Source organism: Odocoileus virginianus, chromosome 1, assembly GCF_023699985.2.
Source record: "Odocoileus virginianus isolate 20LAN1187 ecotype Illinois chromosome 1, Ovbor_1.2, whole genome shotgun sequence".
Taxonomy (NCBI): domain Eukaryota; kingdom Metazoa; phylum Chordata; class Mammalia; order Artiodactyla; family Cervidae; genus Odocoileus; species Odocoileus virginianus.
In genome coordinates this window covers 95,120,412-95,133,301 of record NC_069674.1, presented here as the reverse complement: position 1 = coordinate 95,133,301, position 12,890 = coordinate 95,120,412, and the positions used below count along the sequence as shown (strand labels likewise).

Sequence of the window (12,890 nt, the reverse complement as noted above, 5' to 3'; positions counted from 1 at the left end):
TACCAGCCTATTCTGGGTTTGCAGCTATGAGTAAGACAGTCTTTCCCTTCAAGTCATTCACAGTACAATGGAAATGTCAGGAAGGTTAATAAAGCTACCTTTGCAGTCAATAAACTGGGGCACCTTCCCTTGAACTCTATGCAGCAGACATACTGTATCTGCAGCTGTCACTCTTTCTAGAACAGATACGTCCTTATCTTTGCAAATGGTCTTTTTGACTGTAAGTCTTGCTTTCTTCAACTATAGCGTATCACATCATGTTGACAAAAGTTTATCAAATAAGCATTGTTGAAACTTATCATGGGCTCTCAACTGCTTTCTGTTGGGGTTATCCGTTTCTTTTAAACCAGAAATCCTGTTGAAGCCTGGCTTGGAGAATTTTGGGCATTACTTTGCTAGCATATGAGGTGAGTGTAATTGTGCAGTAGTTTGAACACTCTTTGGTATTGCCCTTCTTTGGGATTGGGAGAACTGACCTTTTCCAGTCCCGTGGCCACTGCTGAGTTTTCCAAATTTGCTGGCATATTGAGTGCTGCCCTTTCACAGCATCATCTTTTAGGATTTGAAATAACGCAACTGGAATTTCATCCAGTTTTCCTTCACTACCTTTGTTTGTAGTGATGCTTCCTAAGGCCACTTGACTTCACATTCCAGGATATCTGGCTCTAGGTGAGTGATCACACCATTATGGTTATCTGGGTCATGAAGGTCTTTTTTGTACAGCTTCTTCTATGTATTCTTACCACTTCTTCTTAATATCTTCCACTTCTGTTAGGTCCGTACCATTTCTGTTCTTTATTGTGCCTTCTTTGCATGAAAAGATTATACATAAGATTGTACATTATTTCAGAAAAAGACTAATGAGGTTAATTCTGACTCATTGGTAAATTAAAACAGAGCAGATTTGTATTAGTGTAATTTTCATTTACTTTTTCCTGGTATTATTAAAAAAGTTCTGAATATCCTGCTAACATCATTGTTGACTGATATCTGACTGTGCCTTATATTATATCATACTCTATTACTTTATTTCTCCATTATACAGTTTCAGTGATAAAACTACCCCTATAAATGAAATCTGAGGATTTTTAAATAAATTGAGCAGACCATAGTAGAAAGTTGTGGTCACTATAAAGATGTAGATTTTAAAGAGCATGCACAAAATAAAGCAAATATATAACTTAAGCAAATATATAACTTAAGCAAATATATAACATCAAATAACATCTCTTATTTTTAACTAATAGGATAATTTAATTATTATCCTTCTCTAAGTATACATGGGTTCAACCTTTGATGGAGTATTAAAAGCCTACTTTGGCTTCACTAACCTCAATGTGAAATAATATTTTATTCCCAATCTTTACTAAAATGCCTTTTTAATTTAAAGATTCTACTTGTCAACATATTTATATCAAGAAAAATGCTTTAATTTATGAATGTAGAATGTACAAAAATTGATATTTGGACAAAATTACATTGTCCAGTTCCAATGCTGGCCTAGTCTTAACTGGGAAAGATAAAGGTCAATATCCAGTTTCTTGTTTGTGGTGATCATTCGGGCATTAAAAAGAAGACATCTCTGCTCTGTTTTTGTCAAGAAACTTCAATAATAGTACATGAAAAGAGGCAATGAAAGTAATGACAAGAAACAGTATTTAATAAAATACTTACTATGAAAGGATTATAAAAAGGATACAAATACATACAACCCACCCTCCATCAAAATGGTTAACAGTTCTGGCTTTGGGTTGTTATCATGATCTGGTTAAAAGACATGTAGGTTTCTTTGTCTTTTGTCTTTTAGTTTTTTATATGTAAGATGGACATTGATGGTAAGAGCACATAGAATTCTTAGAGGAATGAGGTAATGCATGTCGAGTATTTAGCTCATGGTATTTTAAAAAATCAGCTCTTTTGCTCTTTTGTTCCTAATGGGAATTCTGGAAAGATGTACCTTCCTAAACTTGGCTTTAGCTCCATCATCTTCATTTTAATAATGCCATTCTGAGTTGGCAGTTAACACTGTTAACTAGTTGGCTAGTGAGAAATGGTATGGCACAGTGTGACATAAGGAATACTAGGTTTGGAAGCAACAGATCAGTTTGAATCTGGGTTCTGTCACTTAAAAAAGCATGTAACCTCAGAGATACTTCTTAACTCTTGTGAGTATAAATTTTCCAAGAGTCAAATGGGGATAGAAATTTACTTCACAGGCTTTGAATGAGAAACAAATTGCTCAGCATAATGACAAACATATAATACTTCTCAAAAATTAGTGCTTTCTTTTTCTTTAAATCGTACAAACTCATTTAGATCAATCACCTAGGTTTGATTCTTTGTCTACATTGATGTGAATTTGCTAAACTCACACTATTCAGTTTGGATACTTGAAACCATTTATGAAGCAGTCAATTAAACAACTGCTCAGCTGTTGCAGAGCGGTTAGAAAGGCTATGATCCCAATCAATCACCCATGTAGTGACCTCACCAGCCAGATATACTGTTCTGATATCTTGGTTTATATACAACAGATACTTTGCAACAGGGCTTCTCATGTAAACCCTGCAAAATTTCTATGGGGATGAACAGAGCAAACAAATGAGGAAAAAAGTATTGAATCACACAAATACTGTCTTAGACTATATTAGAATGTCCATAGCCCTGGCTTAGAGAGCTCATTCTTTGAATGTTAAATGCAGTTGGATGAAGGAAAAGTGGAAAATTTTAGAACAAGTTCACTGTTTTCAGCCCCAGTTTTCACTGTCATCTCTGCGGCCTCTCTTTAGGAACCTCTCCCTATTCCTGGACTCATCTGAATGCCATAAAATTCTAGACCTGCATTTCCCTTGGCAAGTTAAGTAAAAGCCATTTTTTCTTGGCCTTTGACTCAAGTACTTTAAGAAGACAAGCCTTTGTGTCAAAGCACCATGTCTTCAACTGGAAGGCAGGACTTCTTCAGTTTACAGGTCTTATAGAAGCCACTATAGAGCTTTGTAAGTGTGATAGATACTAACACTGATGTTTCTTAAAGGAAAAAACTGTACATAGCTCATTCTCTGCTCTCTGTGGTCCAGAATTGAAAGCTAGTAGACCAGATGGACGCTTGGTAGTCACAGTATCTATCATACAGACTAAGACTTTTTTTGCCTCTTTATTTTATTATTTCCAATGTTTGCTGTTTTATTAGTAGTGGCAACAGCAGTAGTAATAGTAGTACTATTTAAGTATTTTTCATAGTATCTCCTTGGGACTCACAAGGAGAGTTAAAAAATTATAACAAATTTGTTAGCAGAATAAATCTAAATCATTCTTGAAGGAAGTTCTCTGGGTTTTATGAATGTGGGAATAGCATCAGTCATATAGGTTTAGATTTGCTTATGTCAGAAGGGTGCCTAAGAAGAAAAGGGATGAGCAGTTTCGGCAGAATGAGCAGAACTGTGAGATAATATGCCATTCTTATCTGTCTCTTCAGGGTGGAGGATATAACCCCAGAGACTTGTGGCCTGAGGCAGGATCATTGGAAGCTTCACTGGCTTTGATGCAATCTATATAAGAACATATTTTTGCATTTTTCTAAACATGTAACATAATTAGATAATTTTATGTTTCTGTTTATTATAATTGTGTTACATTCCATTAGGCCTCAAGGCATAGTAACATTTTTAAATCCCAACAATTAAGTATTCAAAATTTTAAAAATCAGCATAAACCAAAGTCAAACTCTTTCTACTGAAGAAACTCTACTCATTCAACTCTACCCACAGTTTCAATTTGGACTATTATTCTGAAGGACTGAATGAGGCTGGTAAAGTTTACAAGGTATAATTTTGAAAATGTGGGAAAATACTGTGCCTCCAATAACCTGATATACTAATTAGGCAAGCACAAGCTAAAATAGGTTAGCCAGCTCATAGAGCCATGACTCATTCCAAGTCTATGGAAATTCAGTATTTTTCATTTGACTCAATTCTTTCTCCCAAAGGTAGAGAGCTTGAATTCAGATCTTTAGCTCATCTGGAATTCTCTCTGACAGTAAGATCTAGGAAAATCAGAGCAGAAAGTCTGTCCCATGGCATCTTCAAAAACTTAGGTTTACCTCTGTATTTTATACAACATTTCAACATTTTGTATTCCTTCAATTTTTTAAATATATATTTTGAGATTTTTCATTTCAATAAATACATTATCATGTTACATTTTTGTTATTTATATAATAATTCATTTCAAAGAGATTCCATAGTATTATTTATTACCTAATGCTGGTAATTTAGATTATAAGTATTTACTATTGTAAAGAATTCTGAAACAAACATCTTTTTCACTTAATATATGAATTTCTGATGATTTCCTTAGGAATACTGAGGTAAAAATATCATATATTTTTGCATCACTGAATGACAAAATAAAAGTTCTTAATTGTTTTAATATTTACTGGACAGAATAACATAAAATTGAGACTTTGTTGAATACTACTTTTTAGTAACATTACAAATAATTAATGCAAGAAATGGAAGTGGGTACTTAACTCCAACTTTTCAAAGGTAAAAAGGATTATAAGGGAATTTTATGAATACTGTATGTCAACAAATTAGGGAACATAGATGAAATCAACAAATTCTTAAAAACAAACTATACTGACAATTAAATCTAAACTGACTTAAGAAGAAAAAGAAATCTCAACAGAGCAGAAACAAAGAGATTGGTTTAGTAATCAAAAGTCTCTAAATAAAGAAAAGTCCAGGACCAGATGGTTTTACTGGTGATTTCTACAAAATGTTTGATAGAAAAGAAGGTAATACTTCCTAATTCATTCTATGTGGCCAGCATTACTGTGATATCAAGCCAGTTAAAGACATAAAAGAAAATTACAATTTTTCTTATAAATATAAGTACAAAATACTGGCAAACTGAATCCAACATCACATTAAAAAGATTACATAATATGACCAAGTGGGATTTATCCTAGAATTAAAGTGATTCAACATAAGAAAATCACAGCTATGTAATATATCACATTACTGGTATGAAGAAAAGAAAAAAAAAAATTATCTTAATTGATGAAAAAGAAAAAAGGCACTTAAGATAATCCAGTACCCTCTCATGTAAAAATATTCAGTAAACTAGAAGAAAATTTTCTCAACATGACAAAAAACATTATATGGAAAAACCTGCAGCTGACATTGGGACTTCCCCTGTAGCACTAGTGGTAAGGAACTTGCCTGCTGGTGCAGGAGACTTAAGACAGGCCAGTTTGATTCCTGGGTCAGAAAGATCCCCTGGAGGAGGGCATGGCAACCCCCTCTAATATTCTTGCCTGGAGAATCCTATGGTCAGAGGAGCCTGGAGGGCTACAGGCTATGGGGTCACATAGAATTGGACACAATTGAAGTAACTTAACATGACACAGCAGAGCTGACATTACAATTATGAAAGACTGAAAATTTTAATGATTTTACATTTTTTTGTTTAAGTGGAAAAGCTGGTTCTCAAATTCATATGGAACTTATGAGTCCAAATAATCAAAATAATATTTGTAAGTGACAAATCTGGAGGACTCACACTTCCCAGTTTTAAAATTTGTTACAAAGCTACAGTAACCAAAACAATGTGGTTGGGTATATGTATATATATTGGTCTTTATAAGCAAACAGAACAATGGAAGAGAATTGAGAGTCCAGAAATAAACATCTTTGGCAGCTGTTTTTGATAAGAGTGCCAAATCCATTGAATAAGCAAAGAAACTCTACTTGTAACTTTAAATAAGCAAATGTGTTATAGAAATTGTAAAATTCTAATGGTCCTTGCTAATGCTGAAATATTTGGATGGTAATAAGCTTTTTCTCTATAGTTTCATTCTCGTATTTGGTGGATAGCATAAAGAATAATGAGATAAAAGGAGTTTTATTATTAAAATTCATTTGAGTGAAAAAAGATTCAATCAGCACTTATGATTATATATTGAAATTTTTAAAAGTGTGCAAACAAATTGCATAGGAATCTTTCTGCAGTATTTATGCTGAATACATTTAATATTCATCTGCTCTCCTTCCTTAACTCCCAGAATAAATATAAGTTCAAGCAAAATTTATCTGAAATAAATGGTGAACATGCTATCACATGAAGCATGGTACTTATTTCTGTTTCCAAAAATCACAATTTAGTCAAACCCAATAAGGACATACATAATTGAAAAATACTTGGTATTTGAAAATCAAAAAATAAAATTATTTATATAAATGGAGTTTAGGCAAGCATTAAGGAATAAATATAACCTTATGGATCTATTTTCAAGGATCAAAGTATCTTCACATTTATGAAAACAATACTAGAAATTACACCTTTTTTAAGCTAACATTTCAAAACATGTTAGAGGCATATATAATATTTCTTTTTAAAATGGGACTTTTCTCTGAACAGTGAACTTTTAGAATAATTTTAAAATCTCATTTGTGGCTGTTGATCTTCAGATTGTTCTTACTAAAGATGAGACTCAAACAAGGTGACTTGGTCAGAAATTCTAATCTTGACATTCTGTTTTGGGTGCTGATCTCTATACAGAATACTGAGCTAATTTATAACAATAACAAAAGTAAGAGACAACTTACTGTCAACATTACTCGAATGTGTTTAGTACAACAGAATCTGAAATACAATTCTGCAAGCATTTTAACATTTATTGGAAGTTGATTCAATATTTGATTCATTTTGACTATCTCCTGGGACCGTGGAGACGAGTAAAACAGCATCGATGTGATCCCGGCTGTCGCTGAGTTTATAACCTATGCAGAATCAATCATTGTAGGAGTAACAAATGCAGAATTAATCATTGTAAATAATTTTTTCAATAAATAATTAATGAAACATTTCATTACAATTGAAAGAAATGTAATGAAAAGTAGTGCACTGTACTAGGCAGGATAAAGATGGTGGGCTAAATGAATGTGGAGCTCACCTCCCACCATGAATACATCAAAAATGCATCTACATGTGAAATGATTCTCATTGAAAACAGAAAACCAGCAGAAGGACTCGTATACAACCAAGGCCGTATGAAAGATAGACACATAGTCAGATAGAAAGGGGAGGAAAGTGATTGGACCAGGACCTCCCAGTACCTCTCGGAGGGGACTGGGGGGAAAATGATGATTATATGGGTAGAGATTCACCCCGGGGAGTGAGCACTTCAAGCTACAGGTTGGACCCCTCTGACTTGGGGTCCTACAGAGAAGAAATGTGCTTTGGCCGGTTGGAGGACTGCTGGGACAGATGGAAGGGCTGCAGGGAAGCCTGGACTCTTCCTGAGAGGAACACAAGTTTATGGATGATCAGGCTAGTCCCAGAGGCAATGAGGAGGAGAAGTGTGCCTTGGTGGCTGCTGGTTGTCCCAAGACCGCCTGCTGCACACCTCAGCCTGAGCCAAACAAACATTCTGGCCCCACACACTCCACATCACAGTGTGGTACTGGGTCTGCTGCAGTCATGCCCAAGAAAAAGACTCAGATGTGGGATATCGAGGCAACCAGGTCCTGAGGCGGAGCCTGGAGAAGGAGGCAGCTGTCATTGTTGGTACATAATCAAGGAGTACCTCGGACACTACCAGGATCCCTGATTGTAGTAATGCCTCCGCAGGGCATCATAGATGCATGCTGAGAGTCCGTGCACCTACAGCCAATTAATCCATGACAAAGGAAACAAGAATATATAATGGAGAAAAGACAGTCCCATTCATAAGTGGTGCTGGGAAAACGGGACAGCTACATGAAAGACAGTGAGATTAGAACATTTCCTCACACCATATACCAAAACAAACAAAAAACCCAACTTCTCAAAATGGTTTAAAGACCGAAATGTAAAACCTGAAACCATAAAACTCCTAGAAGACAAAATGAGCAGAATGCTTTTGACATAATTTGTAGCAATTTTTTTTTTTTTTGGTATATGTCTCCCAAGGCAAAATAAAAGAGCAAAAATAAGCAAATGTGACCTAATTAAACTTAAAAACTTTTGCACAACAAAGGAAGCTATCAATAAACTAAGATATAACCTAGAAAATGGGAGAAAATATTTGTAAATGATATAACAGAGGGGTTGAAAGAAAAAGTGAAAGTGTTAGCTAAGTCACGTCTGATTCTTGCGACCCCATGGAATGTAGCCTGCCAGTCTCCTTTGTCCATGGAATTCTCCAGGCAAGAATACTGGGGTGGGTTGCCATTTCCTCCTCCAAGGCATCTCCTCAACCTGGGAACTGAACCCAGGTCTCCTGCATTGCAGGCAGATTCTTTACCATCTGAGCCATCAGGAAAGCCCAACAAGGGGTTATTAACCAAATATATAAGCAGCTCATACAACTGAATCTCAAAAAACCCCAAACAACCCAATTTAAAAAGTGGGCAATTTTAAGCTTGTAGTCTACTTGCTGAATAACACAGAAAGAGTACCTGCTGCTTCTTTAAACACTGCAGCAAAACCCTAGGGACTGACATGTTGCCACTTTCTGTCCATCAGTGAATTGATCACAGTCAATTGGTTCTCAGTTTCCCTGTTAGGGAAACTCATACAACTGAGCCAGCTGGGATCAACTCATCTCAGACTCAGTTCAATTCAGCCACTCAGGTGTGTCTGACTCTTTGCAGACCCATGGACTGCAGCACGCCAGGCTTTCCTGTCCGTTTCCCACTCCCAGAGCTTGCTCAAACTCATGCCCATCAAGTCAGTGATGCTACCCAACCATCTCATCCTGTTGTCCCCTTCTCCTCCTGTCTTCAATCTTTCCCAGCATCAGGGTCTTTTCCAATGAGTCAGTTCTTCACATCAGGTGGTCAAAGTATTGGAGTTTCAGCTTTAGCATCAGTCCTTCCATGAATATTCAGGATTGATTTCCTTTAGGATGGACTGGTTTGATCTCCTAGCAGTCCAAGGGACTTTCAAAAGTCTTCTCCAACACCATAGTCCATCTCAGACTACAAAAGAAATTAGTTGATTTTCCAGAGGGAAAATGAAATGTTATCTAAAAATATAAACAAAACCAAATAAATACTGAAAAAGTGAAAAGGAGATAGATTGGCATAGCGGGTAGTTATCTCACTCTACTGCTCACCTTTCATGTAAATACGTGGCACAGTGGTAAAGAATCTGCATGTCAATGCAGGAGACACAAGAGATGCAGATTCGACCCCTGGGTTGGGAAGATTCCTAGAGGAAGGCAACTCCAATATTCTTGCCTGGGAAATCCCATGTACAGAGGAGCTTGGCTGGCTACAGTCCATGGGTTCACAAAGAATCAGACATGACTAAGCATGTGCACACACATATGCAACTAACTACATATAAATGCAAATCTTGGGTCCAGTACAATTTAGGAGTAAACTAAATGGATGATATTGGTTTTAGATTTTCTAAGGTGGAATAGTTCCATGAAAGGCTGCAATCACATATTTTCTCTGTGTTTCCTAACACTGCTTAGCACAATTTTTTTTGCATTTAAGGTAACTTGATTTTATTTGCAAAGGCAGGTATAATTTCCACTGCCTGAATATTGTTGAATATTAAATTTGACCTTTAAATATTATGCCTATTGAGATAAAATGGCACCATTTCATCTTTATATTCTGAAAGGATGATTTGAATATTTTTGAAGACATACAATACATTGCACAGTACAAAACATAAATGATTCAACAATAAAGTATATCTCCCTTTCACCTCTCCTCCGAGCCATAGATTTCAATTCAGTGATGGAACGTGTGTTGTCATATATTTTCATGGGTATATGTGCATGTACTTTTTAAAACATAAATAATACTGTATTACAGAACGTGGACATATGGACTGGTAAACTTAGAATGGCTAGTATAAGCGGGCAGTTTCCATCAAGATTGGAATGTAGTTAGTATCAGGGGACATAGAAAATTGTATAGTAGTCAATGGTGTAGAAGATTTGTTTTCAGAGAAATTATATATTTTTGAACACAGAATTAAGCTATCTACAGCTAGTATGTCAATCATGTGTAAACTGAAATGGAGAGGGGTAGATTTGGAGTTGGTGGGAATAGTGAGGAGGAAGGTACCATAGAAATGTAAGTAGGTGAGGTAGAAAGACCAAGATAATGACCCAGATATCTTAATAACCCAGATAATCAAAGTGGTGTGATCACTCACCTAGAGCCAGATATCCTGGAATGCAAAGTCAAGTGGACCTTAGGAAGCATCATTACAAAGAAAGCTAGTGGAAGTGATGGAATTCCAGTTGAGTGATTTCAAAACCTGAAAGATGATGCTGTTAAAGTGCTGTGTTCAATGTGCCAGCAAATTTGGAAAACTCAGCAGTGGCCACAGGACTGGAAAAGGTCAGTTTAATTCCAGTCCCAAAGAAAAGCAATGCCAAAGAGTGTTCAAATTACCACACCATTGGAACATCTCACACGCTAGCAAAGTAATGCTCAAATTTCTCCAAGCCAGGCTTCAACAGTATGTGAACTGAGAACTTCTAGAAGTTCAAGCCAGATTTAGAAAAGGCAGAGGAACCAGAGATCAAATTGCCAACATCCACTGGATCATAGAAAATGCAAGAAAATTCAGAGAAACATCTATTTCTGCTTCATTGACTACCCCAAGCCTTTGACTGTGTGGATCACAACAAACTGTGGAAAATTCTTAGAGATGGGAATACCAGACCGCCTGACCTGCCTCCTGAGAAATCTGTATGCAGGTCAAGAAGCAACAGTTAGTACTGGACATGGAACAATGGACTGGTTCCCAATTGGGAAAGGAGTATGTCAAGTCTGTATATTGTCTCCCTGCTTATTTAATTTATATGCAGAGTATATCATGCAAAATGCCAGAATGGATGAAGCACTAGCTGGAATCAAGATTGCAGGGGGAAATATCAGCAACCTCAGGTATACAGATGACACCATCCTTATGGCAGAAAGTGAAGAAGAACTAAAGATCCTCTTGATGAAAGTGAAAGAAGAGAGTGAAAAAGTTGGCTTAAACCTCAAAAGTCAGAAAATGAAGATCATGGCATCTGGCCTTATCACTTCATGGAAAATAGATGGGGAAACAATGGAAACAGTGACAGACTATTTTCTTGGGCTCCAAAATCACTGCAGATGGTGACTGTAACCATGAAATTAAAAGATGCTTGCTCCTTGGAAGAAAAGCTATGACAAAAACAGACAGCATATTAAAAAGCAGAGATATTAGTTTGCTGACAAATGTCTGTACGGTTAAAGCTATGGTTTTTACAGTGGTCATGTATGGATGTGAGAGTTGGACCGTTAATAAAGCTGAGCACCAAAGAATTGATGCTTTTGTGCTGCGGTGTTGGAGAAGACTCTTGAGAGTCCCTTGGACTGCAAGGAGATCAAAACAGTCAATCTTAAAGGAAATCAGTCCTGAATGTTCATTGGAAAGACTGATGATAAAGCTGAAACTCCAATACTTTGGCAACCTGCCTGACTCATTGGAAAAGATCCTGATGCTGGGAAAGATTGAAGGTAGGAGGAGAAGGGGACAACAGAAGATGAGATGGTTGGATGGCATCACTGACTCGATGGACATGAGTTTGAGCAAGCTTTGGGAGTTTGTGGTGGACGGGGAAGCCTGGCGTGCTGCAGTCCATGGGGCCACAGAGTCAGACATGGCTTAGCGACTGAACTAACTCAGGTAGAATGAGACTGTAGAAATGAAAAGTATGAGAGAAAGAGATATTTTAGATGTAAATAGTCAATAGAACTTGTCAACCAATTTGACAGGAGAAAAGTCACTCAAAACAAGTCTAAGGTTTTAACTATAGTACCTAGGGTGAGTGTTATGATCAATGAAAACAGGAAACTTGGCCAAAGATTTGGCTTAGAGTAAATCCTCCAAGAAAGCTCAATATCGGGAACAATCAGATCAGAGAAGTATGAGAGACTCAGATAACCTATTAATAGCTACAGAGAACAATAAGAAAGAAAACCAAGAAATATCTGTTGATTTTGGAGAGAGTATGACTGAGGGCCTTTAAGAAACTCCTTTTGGTGTCACAGTGAGAATGAAAGTCATGTGAGACGGTATGAGGTGTTTTGTTCTAGTGTTTGGTGTGGATGTTCATTCAGTCTTGCCAGCCTTAATCCTTTGCTCACTAAAGGTCTCTCCAATCTGTCCTCCTTCCCAGAACACTTTGTCCATGTCACCTCCACCAATGTCTCTCTGCCTAACTATGCAGCTAAAGTGATCTTTCAAAGCACACTTATTTGATCTTGACACTAGGTAATTAAATATTCTTTAATATCATCCTATCTTTCTCAAGATAAAGATAAATATATTAAGATCAATATCTTCAGTATTGTTCCCTTAGCCATGTGATATGTCCCCAGGCTCATTTAGCATTGCTCACTGCATCTGACTCCTGGCAAGGCTATGGACTGTAGCCCACTAGGCTTCTCTGTCCATGGAATTTCCCAGGCAAGAACACTAGAGAAGTTTCTCTAAACACTACAATCCAGGTATCAGTTACACTGATTTCCTTTGAGTTTTTAAAAAATAGTAGTCAATTATCTACTGGATTGAAATATCTATGTAAATCCATGGCTGATACATGTCAATGTATGGCAAAAACCACTACAATATTGTAAAGCAATTAGCCTCCAACTAATAAAAATAAATGAAAACAAAAACAAAAAACAGAAACAAAGAAATATTTATGGGCAGAAAGATTGATCAATTTTACTATTTTATTTTTGTCTCCCTCAACAGATGGAGCATAGTAAGGTAGTAGGTTTTCAATAAATGCTTGTGGAGATAATACAGTTGACATGGTACGTCGTGTCTTATGCTGATGATAGTGCCCAATATCATAGAATAATAGTTTTAAAAGACATTCAAGGTCAGAAAGACCTACT

The 12,890-nt window shown here is 36.5% G+C and overlaps 1 pseudogene; it reads left to right on the top strand.

Moving 5' to 3' along the window:
• Nucleotides 1-7,320: 7,320 nt before the first annotated feature.
• Nucleotides 7,321-12,890, top strand: part of LOC110133942 (large ribosomal subunit protein uL6 pseudogene) — a 36,804-nt pseudogene continuing 31,234 nt past the window's right edge.